Source organism: Oryctolagus cuniculus, chromosome 5 (assembly GCF_964237555.1).
Source record: "Oryctolagus cuniculus chromosome 5, mOryCun1.1, whole genome shotgun sequence".
Lineage (NCBI taxonomy): Eukaryota > Metazoa > Chordata > Mammalia > Lagomorpha > Leporidae > Oryctolagus > Oryctolagus cuniculus.
In genome coordinates, this window is record NC_091436.1 from 158,017,860 (window position 1) to 158,034,845 (window position 16,986).

The following is a 16,986-nucleotide window of genomic DNA, read 5'->3' on the forward strand; positions in this document are numbered from 1 at the left end:
CCTTAGGTATAAAAATCATGGCACGGTTGAAGGATGATGAGAAATTCTCCCCAGGGAAAGAGACACTGAGGACAATAGATTGGGACACATCTCAAGTGATTTTCAGTGTCACAGTGAGAATTCTGGTAAGGTCTTGGACTTTATCCCAAAGGCCATAGGAGCCACTCGGGTGTTTTAAGAAGGGCAGCAAAAACGTAAGATCGGTCACATAGAAAGATCATTCTGGCACAGTTTGGAAGAAGAACTGGAGGGCAGCCAGAATGGAGGCAGAGAAATGTGTGAGGAGACTACACCAGGTGCAAGACCAGGATGAACAAGACCACGTAACTGCAGCAGGTTGGACGCAAACCCGAAGTTAGATGGATAAGCTAAGGGAGAGATTACAGACATTGCTGTTGGTTTGGTATGAGGAATCAGAGGAAGGGAGCCCTTAAAAATAACCAAAATTACTTGGGAAATGTAGTGAAATGAGAGGTGGGTCAAGGTCCAAACCCTGGAGACTATTACCATTTAAGGCATAAAGACTTATATAAGTCAGGAGAGGTATTCAGAAGGAAGAGAAAAGGTAAGGAGTTGACAAAAGAAAAGGGAATGAAAGCATTCCAAGAATATTTTAGTTAGAAAGGAGAGCATTCCAAGGAGCAGGAAATGGTCAGGAGCACCTAGGGTGCAGAAAGGTCAAGTAGGAAGAGAATCAAGATGAGCTCACTGCTTTGTCAATGAGGAGATTAATGAAGCAATCTAAGCAATCAAGATTTGGAAAGCAGACTGGAATTATGCTATTATAAGCTGTGTGTTTGTGTATTTGCTCTTGAGGCAGAGAAGAGGTGAGCTTTTTCTCTTGCCAAACCTAAGGAAGAGCATCGAGATTTAACAAATAATGATATTGATATTACATGATATTACAATGATAATGATATTACAGTTTCCAGATGAGATGGTTAAGGTCTTGATCTCTGTTATTTGAAAATAGACTCAATTTCACCAAGGAGAGGGTGTGAATACATTTTCCCCTGTGTCAAGGTGATGGGGTGGAGGGAAAATGTGAATGGATGATGAAAGAAAGAAGCGAAAGATTTCTATGCATGCTGGTCCTCTTTTTGAGAAACGGGAAACTAGTTCATTTCTTGACAGCAAATAGATACCAGCTCATACTGAAGACTCAGAGAGGTAAGGTGTGGGCAGAGTTGGTTACATCAGGGTGTAGCGACAGAGCTGTAAGCAATATTTGGGGGCCCAGAAGAGCTGGATGGAAATCACAATTGTCCTGTTCTGCTCCATGATCCTGCTCCTCCTCTTCTTTTTCCTCTTCCTTTTCCTCTTCCTCTCCTTCTTCTTCTTCTTTTATTCTTCAAAGCTCAATGTGGTTGCCATGTAATCTGTGATAGTATCCATCCTGAAATCTTCATTTTTGAATCCCAAGACCAGAGTTGAGCACTGGGTATACAATAAATATTTTCCAACGGATGGGTATTGATGGGAAAGAGATGAGCTCATCTGCTATCTACACCTCAATGTTTATTGCAGCTCAATTCACAATAGCTAAGACATGGAATCAACCTAAATGCCCATCAACAGAAGACTAGACTAAGAAATTTTGGGATATGTACTCTATAGAATACTATACAGCAGTTAAAAAAATGAAATCCGGTCATTTGCAACAAAATGGAGGAATCTGGAAAACATCATGCTGAGTGAAATAAGCCAGTCTCAAAGGGACAAATATCATATGTTCTCCCTGATCAGTGACAACTAACTGAGCACCTAAAAGGAAACCTGTAGAAGTGAAATGGACACTATGAGAAACAATGACATGATCAGCCCTTGTCCTGACTGTCAAGGAACAACTTACTATTTTATTCCTTTTAGTATTTTTTTGTTCAACTTAATACCACTTATTGAACTCTTTAATTAACACACAATTATTTTTAGGCATTTAAAATTAACTGAAAAGTGATTCCTGTTAAGTATAAGAGTGGGAATAAGAGAGGGAGGAGATGTACAGTTCGCACATGCTCACTTAGACTTACCCCTGATGGTAGAGCTAGAAACGTGCCAGGGGATTCCAATTCAATCCCATCAAGGTGGCATGTACCAATGCCATCTCACTAGCCAAAGTGATCAGTTTAAGTTCATAATTGATCAAAAAGATAGGATTAAGTGTCAAAGGGATCACATAAACAAGACTAGTGCCTGCTAATACTAACTGATAGAATTAAAAAGGAGAGAATGGTCCTATATGGGAAGCGGGATACACAGCAGACTCATAGAATGGCAGATGTCCTAAACAGCACTCTGGCCTCAGAATCAGCCCTTAAGACATTCAGATCTGGCTAAAAAGCCCATGAGAGTTTCACAGGCATGAAAAGCTAAGACACTGTGGCAAAAAAAAAAAAAAAAAAAATGACCTAAATGAAAGATCTCTGTGAGTGAGATCCCAGTGGAAAGAACAGGCCATCAAAGAAGGAGGTGCCTTTCTGTGAAGGAAGAAGAGAACTTCCACTTTGACTATGGTCTTGTCTAAGTAAGATTGGAGTTTGTGAACTCAAGAGGCTTCCATAGCCTTGGCAGCTCATGACAAGAGCCTCGGGTGATTACTGACATTATAAACAAGAGTGTCAATTGTTAAATCAACAATGGGAGTCACTGTGCACCTGCTCCCCATATAGGATCTCTGTCCTTAATGTGTTATACTATGTGAATTAACGGTAAAACTAATACTCGGTGTTCTATACTTTGTTATCTGTGTGGGTGCAAACTGTTGAAATCTTTACTTAGTATATACTAAGTTGGTCTTCTGTATATAAAGATAATTGAAAATGAATCTTGATGAAGAATGGGATGGGAGAGGGAGAGGGGGATGGGAGGGTTGCAGGTGGGAGGGAAGTTATGGAGGGGAAAGCTGCTATAATCCAAAAGTTGTATTTTGGAAATTTATATTTATTAAATAAAAGTTGAAAAAAAAAGAATGAGCTCATTCTTCAAAGAATGGTCAGAGCCAAATTAGACAAAATTATTAAATCAGAGAAATTAATTTTAATCTTCTTCACACTTTTTTTCTATCATTTTCTGTCTCCTGATGTTTTTTCCATCCCTCTTCAGCCTGAACCTCCCATACCTGTCGGTAGGCTTCTCCATGTCTCACAGCTTCATCCTGATCCCAGTTGACTATGTTTGAGTTTCTGCTAAGATACTACTTCAACAGTTAATCCAAATGTTAACAACACTTGAAATGAGACTCCTCTCCAGTGCGTCTTAAAAAGAAGGGACAGTGCAAGTTGCCTGGAGAAGCAGATGCGCTTAAATGTTAAAGGGAAAGAAGCCGTTCCAACACCTGGAAGAGTTCCCTCGGGGTGACTTCCTTTTAGCATCTCTCTGATGGGATTAGCTGTCTTTCCCAGAAGATACTCATCCTCACCACCTTTGTGATTCTGGGAAAGAGGCAAGCTTGCCCATTCTGTGGTAAAGGAATGGAAGAGAAGCAAACACTTGACAGGCTCCCCTGATAAAGATGGAGTAAGTAAGTGTTGAAGGACTTCCAAGGCAGATGCCTCTCTTCCTGCTACATGCTCACCTCTCAATATCTTTCCCAATCCTAACACCTGTTAACACTTTCTGGAGTCTGTGTTGACAACGAGAGACAGCGATTCTTGCAGGTTTCCCTGTTATTCTCCTTTACATGTATTTGTTTCAAGACTGAATCAATATTCTTTCACCACAAACTATCCATGGAAAGTCGAATGTAAGAATTGATGGCTCTTACATGTTTGTCAGTAAAGGCGAAAAGGGAAGAACTGAAGGGACAATATAGAAAAGATACAGCCCAAAGACCAAGAATGATGGAGACGTCACTGATAATACTTACTGAGCTGCTAGAGCCGGCACCCATCTGCTTAAACTTGTGTAGTGTAGGTCTTTTCACTATTAATGACCTTCCTTGGATACCATCTAACTTTTTAGAATAGTTCTGGGTGATCCTCCTGTACCCAGGAACCTGGAATCCAGAGCTTAGTGTACATGGAGCAAATAAATAAATTTTCTGCCTTGTGACTAAACTGTGATTTGACTGCCATTACTTGTCTTGCCTGCTGTGAATAAATAAGCAAATGGCATTTTTCCTTTTCTCTCCCAGAAGTATATCACTACAAGACTGTCGATCCTGGCCTTTTTTTTAACCTACTCTCTCCAACTCACTTGCTTATTTTTTTGGTAGTTCCACCAGTCCAGTTTTTCTTGGGATTTCTGGAGGCTGAGAAATATTCAAGGCTAGTTTTGTAGGATGGATGCCAAGGCCTTGTCATTACAATCCCCTTTCCCTAAAGGTTTCCTACCTGGCCACTTCCTAATCTCCTCATCTACAAAATCACATAGATGCAGCCTCTGGGATCCCAGTCAGATCTTCCCCATCCCAGTCCAGACACTGTTTAGAAAGAGGGATACAGGAAGAAAAGCAAAATGACCCCCAAAGCAACTTGCACCTGTCTGGTTTCTGTGGGCTCTGTTACGTCTTTTGCTTACTCCTGCTTTCTCTGGTGACTTTTCTGTCTCTTCTTGCTTTCCACATTAGCTATTCATCATTCGGTTATATGCAAATTAGAACTTGGCCAGAAAGGGAAAAAGAAGGAAAGAGTTGTACCTTGGTCCTTCTTTTAGGACAGGATTTGGCAAAAGCAATGACTTCTGAGCTAAGACCACATGTAGGAGGAACAGCCTCAGAGGACTACTTTGCAAAATTGCAACATGTATGAGATGGTCTGGGTTTAGCCTTGTGTGATCATCATCGCTAAAAATAGCTTCTTCTCTTTTGTTAATAAAATTGGAGAATGCTGATAACGTTAGCTGAAGGAGTCGCAAGGGGGAAGCTCATAAATCACAGCATTCCGTGAGCTGACAAAGCCGCAAGAAAACGTACTGGGAAACAGCCAGAATTACAGGTCACAAGCTCTGAGATGAGGATGGGTAGGAAGCTTCCATCCTTTGCTGCATGGGCAGGACACAGGGCTTGAATGAACCCTCTCTCATCTCAGAACCAACTTGATCATTCCAGTATCTTTTGAAAAGGAATTGAGGGTTAAAAAAAAAGTCAAGAGCTCTAAGCAAGAGAAATGTTGACCAAGGAAACAATAGCTACTCCTACTGTATTTTCTTGAAAAGAAAAAAAAAATGGGTGTAGACAAACACAACAGATTTTCCTCCTCCTCCTGTCTCCTTCTCCTATCCAAATCTCTCCACTTCTGCCCCCACCTCCTTCTCTCTCTGATTTCCTTTTCAGCCAAGTTTCCTGCACTCTTCGTTGCTGGTGAGAGCCATAGCGTCTCAGCTCCAGATCTTCCCTTTCCAAAAGGATTTCTGGGGAGAGCCCTTAGCTCCCAAGGTGCTCCAGCATAGCCTTCCCTTTGGCAGAGGGTGATGCCGCCATTGCTGTCACACGGGGACAACTTCTGAGAATGAAGGGGGGCGCTGTTGATACTCTTCTGGGAGAGAAGACAGGTGGATTAGTTCAGGCAAACTGGTAGACAGAGTCACCCTACCTTTAGGTAGTTACTCAGCTACCCTCCGGTGCTTTGCACCTGTCAGCCAGCTGCTTTCAGAATCCTTCTTGATTGGCTGCCTGTGGGTCACTTGGGCTGTAAACACAGTGGCCTCGCTTCTCGTGGTTTTGCCTGCCCTCTTCACTCATCCCAGGTCAGAGGGATTCTGCTTCTTCTGAAAGACATGTTTAAAAGGCTGAAATCTGAAGAGTACAGATGGCCCGGAAAGCTTCTCTCATACCCGTCTACTTTGTTCTAATGCCTGCTCTGTTGGGCTTCCTTTTTAAATCTCTGGATATTTTTTTTTTGAACCTGGACAGAACTTCAGGTAAAATAAAGCAAATAAAACTGTATTGTGGCTCTATATTATGTGCAACAGAGGATATAGTACAGTTTAAAGAATAACAAGTAAGAAATAATGTTGCCAGTACTTTAGGGCTACCCACCTCACCCAGTGAATCTTGGTGACTGCGCCCTCCTGCTTCCTCTTTACAGAGGTTAATTGCTGTTTTTAACACTCTGTCCATCACGCCCAGTTCTGCTTTACAGTTTTACATATGTGTGTGTATTTCCATACGAGAATTCTCTGCTTTTTTGTGGTCAAATGGTGCTTTCACATAATAAGGAAATAGAAAACTAGTCATTCTTCCTAGGATGGAACAAACTGTTTTTGTTGTGCTTTCTTTTAATAAAAAAAATTACTGAAATGTCAAGTGTTTTCCAAATACTTAACTGAGGACAATATCAACAGATGTGTTAGCAAAGAGGCTGATGGAGAAGCCCCAGCCTTGGCATTCCTTCTCTAGGGCTCTGTCTTTGTTTCCCATTTCCTTCTATTTTGTGATTCAGATCCATTACTTGGAACTTACTCGAACAACGAATGTCACCGAGGAAGTGGTGACTGATGTGGGCTTTCCAAGCTGTGGCAATTCTACAGGCGGAGACAGTGGTAGGCAAAATGTTAATGAAGTGTGTTGACGACAGCTCCCACTAAACGCCCAACCTGTGACCTTCCGTATCCGTCCTGGGTTCCCAGTATTCCATCATGCTCTACCATCTTGTACATCCAAGCCTTATGGCTGCTCATCCACAGGAGTTAAGCTTGAGACTAGGACTTTGAAACATTTCCTGCCAAAATGGTCCAGTGACAAAAATTAAAAGTATTTTGAGGGGTCTCTGGCCATGAGCAGATGATGATAAGTATAGACTCATTTATTTATTATGCAGAATATACATTCCACAACATGTCTAAAATACATCTGTACTATAAAGAAGAGCAATAAATCAAATACCGGCATACCTGCCACCCAGATTCACAGACAGAATATAACCTGCACAGGTTGTGTCCTCCACCATTCGTCAGAGGTGATCACTGTCCTGAACTTGATGTTCATCATTCTTCGCTTTTTAGGACAACACATGTGTATATATTCCTAAGCAAGATATGGTTTGATTTGACTTTTGGGGGATTTATGTACATGGGATTTTGTATATCTGTATTGTCCCAGGTTTTGCTTCTTTGGTCTAAAATTATGTGGTTTTTTGTTTGTTTGTTTGTTTTTAAGATTTACTTGTGTGAAAGGCAGGGGAACAGAGAGAAAGGGAGACAGAGTGAGAAAGCTATCTTCTGTTTGCTAGATCACTCCCCAGATGGCTGCAACAGCCAGTTCTGAAGCCAGAAGTAAGGAACTCCATTCTGGTTTCCAATAGGGGTAACAGGGGTCCAAGTACTTGGGCCACCTTCTCCTACCCTCCCAGGCACCTTAGCAGGAAGCTGAGTCAGAGCAGAGCACCTAGGACTTGAGTCAGCCCTCTGATATGGGTTGCCTGGATGGCCGAGCCTGCTGTGCCATATCACCAGCTGCCACAATGATGTTTTAAAAATACATCCATCATGATGCCTTTGTGTATGGCTCATGGTTATCCACTGTTACATAATATTTATCCAAGTAAATTCAGAGCCTACTTTTGATAGACATTTGAATTTTTACATTCTACTTTTGGTAGGTATTTGAGTTCTTTCTAGTTTGAGATGACCACAAAAGGCACTAATAGGAGTTTTGGAGTGTTTTTTTTTTTTTTTTCCCAGTGCACATATGTAAGATTCTCAGACTATAAACCTCTAAGTGCTAGATCATAAGCTGTGAGTGTTTTAATTTCTAGGTAATGCTGGACTGTTTTCCAAAGTTGCAGCACACGTTTAAACTCCTACCAGATGTAGATGAGAATTCCCATTGGTCAACATGCTTTCAGCACGTGCTATTGTCCAGTTCTCCCCTCTTCACCACCACATCTAGTGGATGTGAATGGAAATCTTATTGTGAGTTCCTACTTGCCTCTCTCTGATCACTGAAGGAGCTGATATTCTTTTCTAGGTGTTTCTTTGTCTTACTGGCACTCTTTAAGCAGTCAAAGCAGAAATGGTGATAAGCAAAAATTTTAACTGTGCAAATTTGATTTACTTTTATAAGTTATGTGAGATTTAATTATAATTTCTGGTCCATAGTTAATTATTTCACTCTTTTGGTGGGCTCATTTGACAAAGAATATTTCTCTAAATTAAAAAATTATCTGGGCGAGAGAAATACACACATACATACACACACTCCAAATGGCCCTCATTGGACTGAGGTTGGAGTCAGGAGCCGGGACTTGTATCCAGGTCTCCCACGTAGGTGGCAGGAACCAATTACTGGAGCCATCACCACTGTTGCCCAAGATCTGCATAAGGAAAAAAACCGATAGAATTGGGAGCCAGAGCTAGTGCCAGGAACTGAACCTGGGGGCTCCAGTGTGGAATGTGGGGTCTTATCTGCCATTTAACCACCAGGCAATGCCTGGCTGAGCTCTGAATTTTAAAGTTCTTGATTTTTTCAGTTTTTCCTCTTCAGAGTTTAGACATTGTTAAGCTTTATTTATAGAGACAGTCTACATTCTTTTTCTGAGATTATATGATTGACTTTTTCACATATATGTCTTTAATCCTCTGAATTTGATGTTTAGGAGAAGGTATAGTCAGAGTTCAGAATTTTTAAAAAAGACTTACTTATATATTTATTTGAAGGTCAGAATTAGGGGGAGAGAGAGATCTTTCCTCTGCTGGTTCATTCCCCAGATAGCCACAAAGGCCAGGCCGAAGCCAGGAGCCAGGAGCTTCATACAGGTCTTTAATGTGGGTATCAGGGGCCCAAGCACTTGGACCGTCTTCTGTTGCTTTCCCCAGGCCCATTAGAAGGGAGCTGGATCAGAAGTGGAGCAACCAGGACAGGAAGCAGCACCCAGATGGTGCCCGTGTCACGTGTGACAGCTTTACCTGCTACACCACACCACTGCCCCTGAATTTAGAATTTGGATTTGAATCCGGGTTTTTAGCATTTTTAAAAATAGTTCTTCTTTTCCTCATTGATCTCAAATACCACCTGTGTAATAAATCAGGTTTCCATGTGTTTGTGAGCTTGTTTTTAAAGCGTTTATTCTGCTGCTTTGGCTATTTGTTTGATAATATGAAATTCACATTATTAATAAATTAGTCACAATAATTTAAAATTGCCTTGATATCTAATAGGACAAATTCCTTCTTTGGAAGCATATTTGCTAGCTATTACCCATAAAGGGCTACATATATATATATATATATATACACTTCAAAAGGTTTATTGAAAATGAAATTAAAGGATAATCGTCGTGCAAAAATTTTTTGAAATCGGTGCATATGAGGGGTTTTCTAAAAGCTCCTGGAAAATGCATATTATGAAAAACTATACATGGATTTCACATGTTCTTTGCACCAAATAAACTTATCTTTTAATTCCATTTCTCCATGAACTTTGTGAGGTACCTTTCTTTCAAAACCTGTAGGAAAAAACTTGTTGGAGGTCCTATTGTAATTACATTTTCCATTTTAGGTCCATTTGAGGAGAATGACAGCTTTATGAAAATACTTTTTTTTAATCCAAGTACATGCTTTATTTCTCCATTAATTGAGTTCTTTAATGATCTGCCAAAAAAAAAAAAAAAGCCAACAATTCCAGTTTTCTCTATAGGTGCCACATATACTTTTTGTCAGATTTATCCCTATGTGTTCATGTGCTTTGCACCACCTATTACTTTTTTAAAGGGTATTTCAAATTACATTATCCAGTTTTTGATACATAGAAAGAATGTTTTTTTCTAATTTAATTTGTTTCCATTTTTCTTAGTAATTTAAATAATTTACCTGTTGATAATTTAGCTTTTCTAAGTAATATCATGTAATAAAGAGAAATTGATTTCTTCCCTTGCAATTCTCAAAGCTTCTTTCTCTTGTTTTGCCTTGATAGTTGGACCTTTTGCTACATTGTGGAAAGAAGTTGTCCTAGGGCGATCCCTGTCTTACTCATGACCTTGGAAGGAGTATTTCCAGTCCTCCACTCTCATGTCTGATGTTTGCTCTTCTGTGTGATGTTTGTAGGTCTTCTTTATTACATTAGAGACATTCCTTTCTATTCGAACTTTGCCGACAGTTTTTTTTTTTTTAAACATGAATGGTTACTGAATTTTATGGGGCATCTATTTTGCAACTATGGGCATAATTATATAGTTTAATCTCCTTTAACTTGTTAAAGGAGTGAATTACAATAATCCTGACCTGTAATTTTCCTATTTTGTTCTGTCCTTAGCAAGTTTTTATACCAAGGTTATGCAAGTCTCATAAAATATGCTGGGAAGTGTTCCATCTTTTTCTGTTCTTGAAAGAGTTTATGTAAGAAGTGTGGTAGAATTCATGAGTAAAATCATCTGGCATGATATTTCCAGTTTCTAAAATTTGAGTGGCAGACAGACAGACAAGACAGATAGAGACAGACAGATAGGGAGAGATATCCCATCTGTTCATTCACTCTCCATATGTCCATAATGGTTGGGACTGGGTTGGGGCCAAAACTGGAAGCCAGGAATTCAACCCAGGCCTCTCTCTTTGTGGGTGGCAGGAACCAGATTACTTGAGACATCATGGCTGCCTCTGAGGGTTTGCATTAACAGGAATTTGGAGCCAGGAGCCAAAACCAGGGGTTAAACCCAAGGACTCAGATGTGGGATTTGGGTGTCTTGCTTGTGTCTCAACCACAGGGCTGAACTTGTCTCATGCTTTTCCTTTGTGAGGAGATTTTGAGCTACAGATTCAATTATCATTTTAATATGTAAGTGATTTCTATTTCCTCTTGAGTTATCTTGGTGCTACTTTTTCTATAACTCATATAATTCATCTGCTTACAAACTTGTTGATCTATGGTCGTTCATTATGTTCTGTTAATGTTCTGCCCAATGCTATGTGTGCATTCTCTCCGTCTCACCTCACCTTGGTAATCTAGTCAGTAGTTTAACTCTTCAAGCAACATCTTTTAGCTTTTTGACATTTTATTTGCTATTTTATTTCTTTTAATTTATTATTTCTTTCTGCTTTCTTTGTTTTTATTCTGCTCTTTCCCCCCAAAATTTTTTAGACTAGGTATTTTACTCATTTAATTTAATATTTTTTTCTAATATAAGAAATGTAAACTTTATTTTTCTCTCTAGAACTTGCTTCTATTGTATCCTATAATTGTTTTTAAAGATGTATTTATTAAACTGATAAGAACAGATACTACACTTGATCTTAGCCAAAAGGCCGAGAAGCATTTGCAACAAAATGGAGGAATCTGGAACACATCATGCTGAGTGAAATAAGCCAGTCCCAAAGGGACAAATACCATATGTTCTCCCTGATCAGTCAGTGACAACTGACTGAACACCAAAAAGGAAACCTGTTGAAGTGAAATGGACACTATGAGAAACGGTGACTTGATCAGCATAGCCCTGACTGTTAATGAACAACTTAATACATTATCCCTCTTAGTAGTATTTTTGTCTGTTCTACTTAATATGACTGGTTTAATTCTGTAATTAATACACAGTTATTCTTAAGTGTTGAAAATTAACTGAAATGTGATCCCTGTTAAACATAAGAGTAGGAATAAGAGAGGGAAGAGATGTACAATTTGGGACATGCTCAAGCTAACTTGCCCCAAATGGTAGAATTAGAAACATACCAGGGGACTCCAATTTAATCCCATCAAGGCGGCATGTACCAATGCCATCTCACCAGTCCAAGTGATCAATTTCAGTTCACAATTGATCATAATGAAAGGACTAAGAGTCAAAGGAAGCACATAAACAAGTCTAGTACCTGCTAATACTAACTGAGAGAATAAATAAAGGGGAGAGTGATCCAACATGGGAAGCGAGATACTCAGCAGACTCATAGAATGGTGGATGTCCTAAACAGCACTCTGGCCTCAGAATCAGCCCTAAAGGCATTCCAATCTGGCTGAAAAGCCCATGAGAGTATTTCAGGCATGGAAAGCCAAGACACTCTGGCAAAAAACAAAACAAAACAAAACAAAAACAAAAAAAACAAAACCTAAATGAAAGATCTCTGTGAGTGAGATCCCAGTGGAAAGAACAGGTCTTCAAAGAAGGAGGTACCTTTCTCTGAAGGGAGGAGAGAACCTCCACTTTGAATATGACCTTGTCTAAACAAGATAAGAGTCGGTGAACTCAAAAGGCTTCCATAGCTTTGGAAACTCATGACTGGTGCATAGGGAGATTACTGATGCCATAAACAGGAGTGTCAATTGGTAAAGTCAACAACAGGAGTCACTGTGCACTTACTCCTCATGTAGGATCTCTGTCCTTAATGTGCTGTACATTGAGACTTAATGCTATAATGAGTACTCAAACAGTATATTTCGCTTTGTGTTTCTATGGGGGTGCAAACTGTTGAAATCTTTACTTAATGTATACTAAACTGATCTTCTGTAAAAAAAAAAAAAAAGAAGAAATTATCAATTCCCAACTTGACTCTCACTGGGATTAAACATGACAATAGGTCTGATCTGATTTCATCATCATTTAAAAAATCATCTATTATTTTTCACTTTATGTTTGTGTGGGAGCAAACTGTTGAAATCTTTACTTAATGTATGCTAAACTGATCTTCTGTATATAAAGAGAATCGAAAATGAATCCTCATGTGAATGGAAGGGGAGAGGGAGTGGGAAAGGGGAGGGATGCGGGTGGGAGAGACGATATGGGGGGGAAGCCATTGTAATCCATAAGCCGTACTTTGGAAATTTATATTCATTAAATAAAAGTTAAAAAAATTTTAAACAAGGAAAAAAAAAGATGTATTTATTTATTTGAAAGGTAGAGTTACAGAGAGAGAGGGAGAGACAGAGAGAGATAGCTTCCACTTACTGGTTCACTCCCAAATTGCCCCCAAACAGTTAGGGCTGTTCCACGCTGAAGCCAGGAGCCAGGAACTCTGTCAGGGTCCCCCATGTGGGTGGCAGGGGACCAAGTACTCAGACCATCTTCCACTTCTTTCCCAGGCATATTACCTAGGAGCCAGGACTGAAGCCAACACTCACATGGGACACTGATGTGGCAGGTGACAGCTTAACCCTCTGTGCCACAATCCTGGACCCTACACCCTACAATTTTAAAATGTAGCCTTTGTGTTAACTCTAACTGTGTAAACTCTTGGCATTTACATGATCTGATGGTGTACGAAGGCATCAGGGCTTGGGGTATAGTTGTCATTGTTTCTAGCATATAGTTTTCTCCTATAGATATATACACCTCATATATAGAGCTCCACAAGTTTCCTTTCTCTCTTATGTATGCAGGTCTCACCAGAGTGAAAAATAACATCAGCACAGTTACTGTCAGACAATGTTGTTACAAAGGACTGACCTTTGTGGGTTTTGTCACCTAAAACAAGGAGAAGACTGAACACTGCGTACGGGAGTGCAGCTAGGAAGCAGAGTGAGCGTGCCCTCAGTTGATGCTCGCCTCTGCTAGGCACTCAGCCCTTCAGCGGGACCTCTAAGGAACCCTAGTTTTGGAACTCAGCGTCTGATTTACTTTTAGACTCAAGTCTATGCTCACCATGCACCCTCAGTAAGTCCCTGGCATTTTCCTAGCCTCAGTTTCCTTATTTGTGAATCAAAAATCACAACATCTGCCTCCTAGACTTTTCCCAAGGACTTGATGAATGTGGAGGCACTCGTTGACAATTTCAGTGCTTCCCAGGTACGAAGCCTTCTTTTCCTACCGATTGCAGCCTTTCTCCTCCACCCTTTATGCTTCTGTGCTTTCCCCTGTTTTCCTGCATTCCCTCCTTCCCCTGGGAAACCTCAACGGCCCCTCTCCAGAGACTCTTATCCCATCTGTATAGCCTTTTACAGAAGCCCTGAAGTCATGTATTCAAAGTTTATTTTTTTGCACATGAAAAACCAAGGGCCTAGAAATGACCATCCCCAGGTCAATAAAGGGTGAAGGTGAAATTTCCTAGGAGTTAATGACAGAGCCGAGCCCTGAGCACAGGTGTCATGACTTCTGATCTGGTATTTTCTACATTACACTTACCTGATAAGTGGCACCTTTATGTTTATTTCTATCTAGTTTCAAGGGCTCAGTCAGTAATTATAACCAATTATGAGGTAGTTAAGATCACCACTACATCCAGGAACAGTTCCCTGTGAGCTCACTAGAAATGACAGTTTGGGGACCAGCACTGTGGTGTAGTGGATTAAGCAGCCACCTGTAGCACCTGCATCCCATATGGGTGCCAGTTCCAGTCCTGGCTGCTCCCTGCCAATGCACCTGGGGGAGCAGCAGAAGATTGCCCAAGTCCTTGGGCCCCTGTATCCACATAGGAGACCCAGATGAAGCTCCTAGCTCCTGGCTTCAGTCTGGCTCAGCCCTTGTCATTGCGACTGTTTGGAGAGTGAACCAGCTGATGGAAGAATTCCCCCCCCACTCCGCCTCTGCCTTTCTCTCTGTGACTCTGCCTTTCAAATAAATAAATAAATCTCTAAAAAATGACAGTTTTATTAAAGACTTAAAGATAGCTTTGTGATCTTTGTCCACAAAAAAGGCCCATTAATTCAGCTATGAACTCCAATGAAATTCTATGAATTCAGAAATAAAATAAAACATGATCAGCAAAACACAACCCTACCTTGCAAAGCCGGCATGAAGCACATGGCATGGGAAATGGATAGAAGGAGCTCATTTACTTTGTGAGCCCTGAGGTAGCACCTTTAGGTGTGAGCCACCGAACTCATCAACTAATAGACTTAATAAAATGTGTATCAGTTGATTTGGCATTTCCATTTTCTTACTGAAGTCTGCTCTGTCTATGCATTTGAAAACATCAGTGCTGCCACTTTTATGCCTAAGATGCCGTGACATTGGGGTGCAGCATCCAAGTATATCTAGACAGATATTCATGGAGGCCTTCGGGAGCAGCTGACCATCTTAGCAAAAAGGTCGTGGATCCTGCTGATCTGACGGTTAGGGCATCCTGAACAAGAGCCACAGACTGCTGCTTGTTTCCCCAGCCAACCTCCTTCAGAGGGAGGGAAGCAGGCAGGGTCTGGTTGGTCACGTCCAGCCTGGTGGTTACAGAGAGACTTGGTAGGACCGTGCTGCATGGTTTACAGGCAACACTGATGCTGGCCGTGAGCGGCTTGGCCACTACACAGCTCCAGCATCTCTGCCCCCAGAGGCACCAGGAGTCTCTAGGCATTGTGTACTGCAGAGAAATCAAAGAATTCCAGAGCCAGGCCTTGGAATGCCTGGCTGCCTCCCAGCTCTCTTATGAAGAAATAAATTCCATTGTTGTCTCCCTCTCCTTTCCGTACTCTCAGAATCAGCAGTTACTGTACACCAGCCCCTTCTCTCTCCACGGAGACGGCTCAGCCCCAGCAGGAAGCACGGAAATCTTATAACATAAACTCAGAGTGCCCCCCACACTTATCTTCCACACTACCCCGGCCCTCCCACCAGGGACTGTGCCTCCGTGACTTTCTCCATGCGCCGGGCCACTGCGTGGTCACGGTTGCCAGTGACTGTTTGAACCCGGCCCAAGCCTGTGTCAGAACAGCCCTTGATGGATTCCCGGTGCCATCCTGCACCACTGATTGGAATATCGCACCTTGAAACCACATGGGCGGGTAAACAATACAGCGTGTACTCGGCTTCATAAACACTCAGCCTTGTTACAAAGGGCATTGCAAACTCAGTGTGATAGGACCTGACCTTAAAAGCTATAGACAATCTAGTGGAGCACAGACGGTTTCATAAAGTACAATCGCTTCCTGGAATTCTTGGGCCAGTGCAGTCGGAGCCGTGCAAATCCTGTTTTCCTTGCATTGTTTCCTGCATGGGAATATCATCAGTCTAGCAGGTCTGTAACCATGGCACTTGTAAATAGCCGAGGGGCCACTTCTGATAAAGGCGTATAGTTTTCAGAAGTTTTTATTTAATTTTTTTTTAAAAGGCAAGCCCAAATCGAACTCCACAAATGCTCTGTATCAACGATGGAGTTGACAACTTACAGTTTCAAAAGCACATGCATTCAGATCTAGACGTGTTGTTAAGTCACCCAAGGGAGCATCATAGAGGTACACTGAGTTGTTTTTTTTTTTTTTTTGGTGGAAATGTAAATTTCCACACTAAATTCACAGAAGGCCAGCAGATGGACACTGAACAGAACCACAAGTGGTTCTTTCCACAGTGCTTTTCCTTCTCCATTGCACAAGCCTGGGGAATCTTAACTGCTTGATCTTTAAGTTTCTGTAATCCATAAGGGGAAGAAAAACCTCCAATGTTCACTCCTTGGAATATTCAATTTAAAACTGTTCCTCTTCAGGAGTTTGACATGACTCTTGAGTAACTCCTCCCCACACAGGTTCTTATTTATTTTATGTATATAAAATACACACACACACACACACACACACACACACATATATATATTTCGTTTTATAGGCCTTGATATTGAAAATTCAGACCCTTTGAATAAATCTTGATTCTTCAGCCTTATATGTGATTGAAATGTTGACTTCACTAACATCATAAGTTAAAATTACCAGTGGATTTAAAATGTGATAGTGAATAGTTTCCACAAATGATTTAAGCTGAGAAGGATGTCCTCAAGCGAGAAATAAAGAAGAGCTTATAAGATTCTGACTTATGTTTTCACAGATGCCTATGCTAAATTTTTTAGAACTTTTATTTGGAAGACTGACAGAGAGAGGGTGAGAGAGATCTTCCATCTGCTGGTTCACTCCCCAGATGCCCACAACAGCTGAAGCTAGAAGCCAGAACTCCATCCAGGTCTCCCACATGAGTGGCAGGGGCCCCAGCACTTGGGCCTTCATCTGCTGCCTCCTAAGAGCATTAAAGTTAGCAGGGAACTGGATCTGAAGCAGAGATGAGACTGGATTCCAGGAATTCTGATATAGCAGATCTAGGATGTGAGCATCCAAAGCAACAGCTTAGCACACTGCACAACACCTGCTGCTCTTTGACTTTTTTTTTTTTTTTGACAAGCAGAGTGGACAGTGAGAGAGAGAGAGACAGAGAGAAA

The 16,986-nt window shown here is 41.1% G+C and overlaps 1 long non-coding RNA gene and 1 pseudogene across 1 annotated transcript in view; one reads left to right on the plus strand and one right to left on the minus strand.

The window, feature by feature from the left end:
• The window catches only part of LOC138849832 (uncharacterized), a 44,169-nt gene extending 34,449 nt beyond the window's left edge, over positions 1-9,720 (plus strand). Inside the window, exon 3 of the long non-coding RNA XR_011389048.1 lies at positions 3,103-9,720. This is a non-coding gene — a long non-coding RNA (uncharacterized lncRNA). The remainder of the gene's footprint in view (positions 1-3,102) is intronic.
• A 1,362-nt stretch (positions 9,721-11,082) lies between these two features.
• Positions 11,083-11,187, minus strand: LOC138849907 (U2 spliceosomal RNA; annotated as a pseudogene).
• Between the last annotated feature and the right edge of the window lie 5,799 nt (positions 11,188-16,986).